The sequence below is a fragment of the Pan troglodytes genome, chromosome 1 (genome assembly GCF_028858775.2).
Source record: "Pan troglodytes isolate AG18354 chromosome 1, NHGRI_mPanTro3-v2.0_pri, whole genome shotgun sequence".
Lineage (NCBI taxonomy): Eukaryota > Metazoa > Chordata > Mammalia > Primates > Hominidae > Pan > Pan troglodytes.
Window position 1 is genome coordinate 214,446,877 of NC_072398.2, and position 10,398 is coordinate 214,457,274.

At 47.5% G+C, this 10,398-nt stretch overlaps 1 non-coding gene and 1 pseudogene across 1 annotated transcript; one reads left to right on the top strand and one right to left on the bottom strand.

The window, feature by feature from the left end:
- Window positions 1–1,067: 1,067 nt before the first annotated feature.
- TRNAE-UUC (transfer RNA glutamic acid (anticodon UUC)) lies at window positions 1,068–1,139 on the bottom strand. The gene has a single exon. It is a non-coding gene; the product is annotated as a tRNA-Glu (tRNA).
- A 3,167-nt stretch (window positions 1,140–4,306) lies between these two features.
- Window positions 4,307–5,862, top strand: LOC129388404 (putative protein FAM231BP; annotated as a pseudogene).
- Window positions 5,863–10,398: the final 4,536 nt, after the last annotated feature.

The window sequence follows — 10,398 nt, forward strand, 5'->3', positions numbered from 1 at the left end:
CTGCCAGGTAAGTGGAAATGAGCACATGGCCTGCAGGGACAGCACACCCTCCTCGCCCTGGCCGGTCGCTCAGGGTCACCACCCTCCCCACTGCCGCCCCTCGCCAGTCTTCCAAACCACTCTCCACCAAAGATTCCAACGACAGTCACCCCACAAGACAACCCAGGCCGCCTCTCAGCAGCGGCTCCCGCCCCGCAGACACTGCGCCCTCTCACCCCCGCGGTTCTGCCCGCCGCCTCTGCCGAGTCTGTGCACTTCACCTCCCTGGCTCCCGCTCTCCCCTGAGCTTACAGTGGACTCGGGGTTCTTCCGAACCCCTCTTGCGAGTACTGAATGGAAAAGGGGGAGCGTGCGCAAGTGCTTGGTAGAGTGTAGACATCGTGGGATTTGACTGTGGTACCATCGCTTCGACGTCCTAGTGCTGATTTTTCCACCTGCCTTCTGCTTAGGGCACCGGCAGCAGTTTTCCATCTGTGCCTACTCCACCTGCTGTCCTTGTTGGGTCAGCGAACATCGCCTCCCTCTACCGCTCAATCAGCAAACGGGACCGCCCTCGAGGACCTCACCCGCCGCTTACCCCCCTAACAAATTCACGGGCATCGCCTCCGGTCGCCTCTTCCCAAGGCCTAACGAGCGCCTTCGCTGGCAACGGAGGTGAGGAGGCTCCGCTGACTGGCTGGTGCCCGTGTCCGGGGCTGCCACAAACGCCACGACTTGGCTTGGCCTCTCTCTTAGTTATTCGCAGCTCAGCCCGATAGGCGCCTCCGGGGTGGCGACGGGAAAGAGTGTGGGCTTATTGGGTGCAGCTCCATGGGGTCTGGCATCTCTGCCCGGCTGTGTACACCGGAGCGAGACGCTCCGTCGCTCTCTAAAGCTGCTCCCGCGGATGACGGACACGGAGATAAATAGGAGCGGTGTGTCGTGAGAGGTGGTCCACTAGGACTTGCCCTCCTTCGCCCGGCTTTGCCCCTCGCTGCGGAGACTGTTCTGCTTCTGGCCCTTGGAGCAGGCCAGCTGACAGCGTAGTGAAGGAAGATTCCTGCGGGAGGGCGGCCAGTGTAAAACAATTCCCTGACCGGGAATCGAACCCGGGCCGCGGCGGTGAAAGCGCCGAATCCTAGCCACTAGACCACCAGGGACACACAGGAGGGAGCTTTCTCTCCCTTCTTCCGTCAGAAGGGACAGCTTCCCTGAGCTCTGGGAGGACTTGGGCCTTGTGAGGGTCGCTCTTTGCTCCTGGAGTCTCTCACAAGGCCATTCCCTCCCTGCTTTCTTCAAAAAAAGAGCCTGCAGGCGGCACACCGAGGGCTCCGCTAGGGACACCAAGGCCACGAGTCCCGAGTCCTGGAGCGAGTTGCAGCGACCCGGCCGCAGCTCACCACTGGACTAGAGATGCGCCTTTGCGAGGCGGCAGCAAGTGACCAGCCGGTCGTGGGTCGCCAGGTCCGGAGCCGCGCACCAGGTTGCCAGGAGGAGGCGGGAGCCCGGAGGCGCCCGGGGTGAGACGGGGGCCCCCTCTGCATCATAAAGGACCCAGACGCCAGCACCCTCAACGTCATAAGGAATCCGACGGATGCGGAAACCGAGACGGGCTGGATGGGAAACTCTTTCCAGGAAGGCTCCGGGGCCCTCAGCTGGTCTCCGACCTTCCCCTGCAACCTGTGACACCTGCCATTTTCCCATCTTAGGCGATGGCAATGCCACCCTTCCGTTTGCTCCGGGCAAAACTTCGAGAGTTCCCTCTGACTCTGGAGTTTTTTCCTCAGATCCAGGAGCCAAGTGGTCATCAATTCGTAATTTCCCATCGGCTAAGTGCGTGGGCATTGAGCTACACGCGAGTCTCCCCACCTCTGCGGAATGGCTACTTCGGGGTAGGGGAGGGGCCCTCCAGTGGATTGTAAGGTGTTTAGCAGCAGCCGTCGCCTCCGCTGACTAGATACATGCCAGGGGGTTAATATTCTCCCTCCCCGCTTCCCCCATTCGTGACCTAGTGTCCCAGCGTGGAGGTGAGAGGCGTGTAAGGGCAAAGTTGCCCCCTCTTGAGAACCACTGATGCGCGTTGTCCTGCTGTCTGAGCTTGTGCAGAGGACTCTCCAGATGAAGGCTCAGGGGTCAATCCAGCTTGAGACGCCCTCGCTCCCCCGCACAGTCAGACCTTAGGATTGGAGGCTTTTAACATCTCTACATCATGAGATTCGAAACCTTTAGGTCTTTTCTTCCATTCTGTCCTCCAAATCAGCCTCTTCCGAGCCTGTTGACCAGGGCCAGCCAGGCAGAGGGCTGGGTTCGCTCAACGAGGCTCCTCTCGGCCCTCCTGGAGCTTCAGGCCTCTTTCGGTTGCAGAGAAGCTTTATGGGCCACTTCCTTCGGCATCCCCGGGGGCAGGTGCGCAGTGCCCGGGGAAGAAGAGGGTTTGACTGCGGTTCTCGACCCCCGGCGACCAACCTCCACCCCGGTGGGCGCGCTCTTCCAGGCTCCTGCTGGTCCCACTCGCCGGGAGTTAGGTCTCGGGTCAGCCTGAGCTCCAGAGATGCCCAGGCCCGGAAGGACACGTAGGGGAAACCAGCTGCTCACTTTGGTCTTGTCCGCAACGGACCTCTTTCTGCCAGGAAAGAAAGGCGGCGAGTCCTGTCCTGTTGGGTAGGCGGAGGAGAGATCAAAGAGAAGACAAGAAAAATCCTGGGAGGTTTCAGGATCTAAAGTTACCATGAAGTCGACCTAACCTCCTCTGGAGGTCCTCCCAGTCCTCCCGTGGCTGGCGATGGTGAATCGAGTTTCCGTCTCCAGTTTGCCAAGGCGGACAAAGCCGACACAATGGGCCTGTCCACTATCTTCTTTCATATACACAAAATGTCAGCTTTTCCTGTTTCTAACTGGCAACATCCCGCCTGATGACCAGCTTAGCAAATTAGAGACTCTCCATGGGATTCCATCTGTGTCTTAGTTCGGGCTTCTCTAACACTGTACCATACATAAACTGGGTGGCTGATTCACAACAGAAATTGATTTCTCACAGTTCCGGAGGTTGGAAGTCCGAGATCAAGGTGCCGACATGGTAGGTTTATGGTGAGGGCCTTTTGTTCTGGATGTAGACTGCCAACTCCTCATTGTATCCTCAGGGGGCAGAAAGAGGGCGAGAGAGCTCCCCGAGGTCCCTTTTATAAGGGCATTAGTCCCATTCAGACTAATGGGACTAAATCCAGACTCTGTGCTGAGTGTTGTGGATTTTTTGCATGTTCATCCTCCCCGCAGGCAACTGGAGATGTATTGTCCCCAGAGGGTACAATAGAGAATCTTCCGTCACAAGTCAGCAACCAGCATATGTGAGTGACAGCATGTGTCCCACTCAGAAATGAGAGTGTATTAGTCCATTTTCACGCTGCTGACAAATACATAACATAGTCCGGGACGAAAAAGAGGTTTAATTGGACTTACATTTCCATATGACTGGGGAGGCCTCAGAATCATGGCGGGAGGCAAAAGGCGCTTCTTACAAGGCAGCAGCAAGAGAAAATGAGGAAGAAGCCAAAGCAGAAACCCCTGATAAACCCAGCAGATAGTGAGACTTATTCACTATCAGGAGAATAGCACAGGAAAGACCCACCCCCATGATTCAATTACCTCCTCCTAGGTCCCTCCCACAACACATGGGAATTCTGGGAGATACAATTCAAGTTGAGATTTGGGTGACGGCATGGCCAAACCATGTCAGAAAGGGATGAAGTGACAGCATATCCTGATGTGTGTGATGGTTTTATGAGTTATTACCTATTTCAAAAATTATTGCAATGTGTAAAAAAGAACAAGGACTTGTACTATCTGACTTTAAGGCTTACTATAAGCTATTACAGACAAGGCATCAGGAGTGACAAATAGATAAACAGACTGAGTTAAGAGACTTGAAACTGATCCACAGCTATACGGTCAATAAGTGGGTTTTCAATAAAAGCAGTTCAATAAAAGGAAATAAATCATTTCAATTAATGGACTTTTATATGGATGTGGGGAGACCAACAATGTTATTCTCCCTCACACTACACACAAAAGTAATTTCAGGTGCATTACACACCAAAACTTAAAAGTTAAAGATATAAAGCATTTCAAGGATAGTTTGTGACTTGTTGGTAGGCAAAGATCACCCTACCAACAATCAGGACACAAAAAATACGTATATAAGAAAGACATGATCAATGAGACTTCATCAACATTAGCCACACCTTCTCATCAAAAGATACCACTAAGAAAGTGAAAAGGCAAGCAAGTCACAGACAGAGAGAAAATAGCCACAAAACGTATCTGACCTCCACACCCTGCAGTTATAATTATAGTGGTCTGGTACACTGCACCCAGTTTCTGCTGGATGGAGTATTTTCTGGGTGTCTCTAATGAGTAAGAGAGGGCCCCATGGGATATTCCTTCAGTTCCCAGGTGAACAGTGGGAAAGACTCCACGTTGACCAACCTCGGGGGCCTAAAAATCCAGGTCCTATAGGAGGGTAGAGTATACCTGGACCCTGACCCAGACCCCTGGATGGGCTGTGCCAAGAGACCCAGCAAGGGAAGGGATTTCCTCCTGCCTCAGGTTCTCTGTCCTTCTGTGGTTAGACGACCTGAATCCAACTCCCTCCCCAAGCACTGGAGATGGGGCTTTTCCAAGGGCTGGGGATCTTGCTGTCCTGAGAACAGCTGAGCAAGGGGGTCAAGGAGGAGCTTGGGTTGTGGAGGAGAGGAAACCGGGTAAGATGCGTGAAGCCGTTGGCTATACCAGGCACAGAGAGGACCCACTGGGACCCAACGGCCTGCATGTTAAGCCAGGCCTTGGGCCACCTCATTCCTCAAAGGGGTGCTGACTTCCATGGGGTGTTCAAAGGGACTGTGGAAAGAGAGGCCTTCAGCCCACACCTCTGAATGCTTTTCCACCACAGCATGCCCTGTGGCCTTTATCCTGCTGGTGTGGAACAGTCAGAGCCCTGCAGGGCTGCAGAGCTTCTGTACTGGGCGGCATCCCAGCCTGAGTGTCAGAGCTCAGAGAGCAGGCACCGGAGCAGGTAGAGAGGAGGGCACTTTTGGACAGAATGTGTGGGACAAGAGCGACGGCTCATCCATTCAGGTTCCTCACAAAATGAGAGTCAGGAAGATGAGGGCGCAGACCTGATTCCCTACACAGGGCTGAAAGCAGACAACCGGAGGAAGAGCAGCATCTGGGCCAACGAGGTAGAAGACAGAAGACCACAGTGTACTCCTGCCCTCAATCTCACCCCCTCCCACCCACATCCTCCACGCCCCCTGATCACCTTCCTCAGAAGTGTAATAGGAATCCAGATTCCCCCTGGCCTGGTTGCTGCGGGAGGCACAGTGGCCTGATGGAGCCTGAGGCAGGTGTGGGAAGATGTGGATTGTCTAACTGGAGGTTGGGAGTTCAGGGTGAGGAAGGAGAAGCTTGGAGTGCAGGATTTGGTGGTATGTATGTGGCTGTAGGCAAAAGAAAGAGACAACTAAGCCACTTGAAATACCATGAGAATTCAAATTTAGAAAATTCCCAGGGAAGTATGCATGCAGGCACTCATGAGATCCAAAAAACAGCTGCTGCATAACTGAGTGTTGCAAGCAAGCCCTAAATTGCTGATTTTGAAACAGCCTGATGGGTTCACAAAGACAATTTCTGAATAGTCTTAAGAGCAGAGGTGCACTAAAGCCACTGTGCCCCGCAGCTCAGGATCCCAGAAAGTTCTTTAAGGAGTAAGTCTTACTTCCATTTATGGAAGATTTTTGGAGTTGTCCTTAGTCACCCCCAAAAATGTTTTGGTTAGGAGTAGAATTTTAGATGTCATCAATTTAAAAATTAAAACTGAAACTCTGGAACTCATAGAGAGATAAAATTAAGAGAATCCATTCACATCCTGAGTAGAAAGATTTTTATAGAACATGACGGGCTTTAAAAATAAAGAAAAAATATGGCAAAATTTCATCAAATTAAATGCTTTCAGAACTAAAATTAAAATCTGAAGCCACCCAACTAGCTGGACAGACGGCTTCTTGGCCAAGGAGACCCCAGAGAAGTCTTAAATACTGAGTTCCTGGCCAGTACTTGGAAGCTCAGACACCTCTCCTTATACTCTCTTCCTTTGTGGTTTAGACACAACTGACCAGCATTATTGTTAAAATAGAGATCCTAAGACTGACAGAACAGAGTCCTTACAGTAGTAAGATACCATGTTATAAACAAGACCTAAGGCCACGCCAGGCAAGGTTAAGTCATGCACCCCTCAACTTAAAGAATAAACTATGTTCTAATTGCCACAGGTTTTTTTCTTCTTCCTTTTTTTCTCTAGCTAAACAAGCACTGGCCTTGAGATAAGCAATGCTGTAGCACCCATTACCATAAACTGACTGAGCCCTCCCTACACAAGCCGTAACTACAGCTTTGATTGGACAAGAGACTGATTTCAGTAACTTTCCCTTGATAAGAGACCACTGGCTGTGGACTGGTTCTGGACAGTTTACAGAGGCTGTGCACTTGATTGCCTTTGTGTCCCTGCTTCCCCTTTTGAAGCATAGGACCTAATTATAATGTATTTAAATGTTGTCTCCACCCCAAAGTGAACATGGGTTGCATGTAACAGGCTTGTTTACTCAGCATGCATGCAGCAGGATCCCTTCATGAATATTCAGAGCTCCTCCTATTCCCTGTTGAATATGCATATGTGGCCCACCAGATCAACATAAATCCCTGTTCCCCCCTCCCCTCCCTGGAAACCTACTTTTCGGTTTCAGCAGGAGGGTATGCCTCCCAGTCTGTGGGAATGGCCACCTTGCAGGCTGTAACCATTTATAAAAAATAAAATCTCCCTTCTAAATTTATAAATGGTGTGATTTTTCAGTTGACAGCTTTCAGTCAGACTTTTCACTGAGTGGGAAAAGTCATTTGCAATATATTTATTTTAAAAATGACTCCTCAGGATACAAAATTCTTGTGCAAAGATCACAAGCATTCTTATACACCAATAACAGACAAACAGAGAGCCAAATCATGAGTGAACTCCCATTCACAATTGCTTCAAAGAGAATAAAATACCTAGGAATCCAACTTACAAGGGATGTGAAGGACCTCTTCAAGGAGAACTACAAAACACTGCTCAACAAAATAAAAGAGGATACAAACAAATGGAAGAACATTCCACGCTCATGGGTAGGAAGAATCAATATCGTGAAAATGGTCATACTGCCCAAGGTAATTTATAGATTCCATGCCATCCCCATCAAGCTACCAATGACTTTCTTCACAGAATTGGAAAAAACTACTTTAAAGTTCATATGGAACCAAAAGAGAGCCCGCATCGCCAAGTCAATCCTAAGCCAAAAGAACAAAGCTGGAGGCATCACGCTACCTGACTTCAAATGATACTACAAGGCTACAGTAACCAAAACAGCATGGTACTGGTACCAAAACAGAGATATAGACCAATGGAGGAGAACAGAGCCCTCAGAAATAATGCCACACATCTACAACTATCTGATCTTTGACAAACCTGACAAAAACAAGAAATGGGGAAAGGATTCCCTATTTAATAAATGGTGCTGGGAAAACTAGCTAGCCATATGTTGAAAGCTGAAACTGGATCCCTTCGTTACACCTTATACAAAAATTAATTCAAGATGGATTAAAGACTTAAATGTCAGACCTAAAACCATAAAAACCCTAGAAGAAAACCTAGGCAATACCATTCAGGACATAGGCATGGGCAAGGACTTCATGTCTAAAACACCAAAAGCAATGGCAACAAAAGCCAAAATTGACAAATGGGATCTAATTAAACTTAAGAGCTTCTGTGCAGCAAAAGAAACTATCATCAGAGTGAACAGGCAACCTACAGAATGGGAGAAAATTTTTTGCAATCTACTCATCTGTAAATTCATCAGAATCTACAAAGAACACAAACAAATTTGCAAGAAAACAGCAAAGAACCCCATCAACAAGTGGGTGAAGGATATGAACAGACACTTCTCAGAAGACATTTATGCAGCCAAAAGACACATGAAAAAATCCTCATCATCAGTGGCCATCAGGGAAATGCAAATCAAAACCACAATGAGATACCATCTCACACCAGTTAGAATGGCGATCATTAAAAAGTCAGGAAGCAACAGGTGCTGGAGAGGATGTGGAGAAATAGGAACACTTTTACATTGTTGGTGGGACTGTAAACTAGTTCAACCGTTGTGGAAGTCAGTGTGGTGATTCCTCAGGGATCTAGAACTAGAAATACCATTTGACCCAGCCATCCCATTACTGGGTATATAAATCATGCTGCTAAAAGCCAAATGATTATAAATAAATTATATATTTATTTGATTTATATGATTATAAATAAATGATTATTATAAATGATTATAAATGCCAAAGGATTATAAATCATGCTGCTATAAAGACACATGCACACGTATGTTTATTGCGGCACTATTCACAATAGCATCGACTTGGAACCAACCCAGATGTCCAACAATGATAGACTAGATGAAGAAAATGTGGCACATATACACCATGGAATACTATGCAGCCATAAAAATTGATGAGTTCATGTCCTTTGTAGGGACATGGATCAAGCTGGAAACCATCGTTCTCAGCAAACTATCGCAAGGACAAAAAACCAAGAACTGCATGTTCTCACTCATAGGTGGGAATTGAACAATGAGAACACTTGGACACAGGAAGGGGAACATCACACACCAGGGCCTGTTGTGGGTTGGGGGGAGCGGGGAGGGATAGCATTAGGAGATATACCTAATGTAAATGACGAGTTAATGGGTGCAGCACATCAACATGGCACATGTATACATATGTAACAAACCTGCACGTTGTGCACATGTACCCTAAAACTTAAAGTATAATTTAAAAAGTCAAAAAAAAAGACTCAATTCTTGAATATATAAGAGAACTTTTGTAAATCAGTAATATAGAGCTAATCCAAATAAAATAGGGCAAAATATTCGAATAGGCCTTTGCAAAGGAGAGTTTCTTATATGCTGGAAGCCATAAGAAATTATGCTTCATAGGATTGCTCATTAGGCAAATACAAATTAATTCCACACTGAGATAGCACTAACCACTCACCAGTGTATGGCTACTTTTTTTTTTTTTTTTTTTTTTTTTTCTGAGACAGGGTCTCATTCTGTCACCCAAGCTGGAGTGCAATGGTGCGATCTTGACTCACTGCAACATCCCCCTCCGGAGTCGCTGGGACTACAGCTAAGTGCCCGGCTAATTTTTGTATTTTGAGTAGAGACAGGGTTTCGCCATGTTGGCCAGATTGGTCTGAGAGCATAGCTACATTTAACAAAGTTAGTACACCAAATGCTGACAAGAATTTGGTGCCACTTCAACTGTCATCGCTGGTGAAAAAACATTCTAGAAGACTGGCAATTTATACTGATGTTAAACTTATACTCAGGTCATGACCCAGCAATTGAAGGACTTCCATGAATCTCAAGTGCACACAAAGACTGTTATAAGAATATTCAGCACAAGAATTCAATAACCCCAAAACTGAGAAGTGATCTATGAAACTACGTGGATATATCTCAGGAGTATAATGAATGTAACTGCAGAAAAAAGGCCAGACACAAAAGATATGTGCATTCACTCATGTGAACTTTAAAAACAGGCAATTGTAACCTGTGGGAATAGACATCAGAATAGTGATTAACTAAGAGGACAAAGGGTGGGAATCACCTGGACAGGGGCTCTAACAGGCCTTTCTCAGATGATGGCAATTTTCTATAACTTGAGCTGGGTGGTGATAACATTGATCAAAACTAAACAAATTGCACTAAAGATTTGTGCACTTTATGTGAACTGTAGTTTCTTTACTGTTCTCATTGCTTGAACCTGGGAGACAGAGGTTGCAGTGAGCCGAGATTGAGCCATGACACTCCAGCCTAGGTGACAGAACAAGACTACGTCTCAAAAATAATGATAATAGTAATAATTTACTGTTCTCATAAAAATTAGCAGATGGGGAATGGAGGCAAGCCTGTGCAGACCATGACAACTAGTTTAGATTTTATTGTCAACTCATTAAAAACTCGTTCTCGTTTTGTGTTTTTAAAAAATTCCACTGATACAGCCGTTTTCTCTACCAGAAAAGACTATAACCGCATTATTTCATCAGTGGAAGCTACAGACAAAGGGCCCTTGAGAGGCGGCATCTTCACCTACGGGAATTTTTCCTGCTCAATTGTGAGACAAAGAGCATGTCCAAGTTTTCCTATTGGCCAGGCCGCCCCCTAGTTTCTGCGCTGTGGGCTAAACTCCAGAAGCTGGCGCCCTTCAGGGCCAGAGGTTTACTCTGCTCTCTGGAGGCTGCTAGGATTAAAGGCAAAGCAAACGACAGGTCTATTA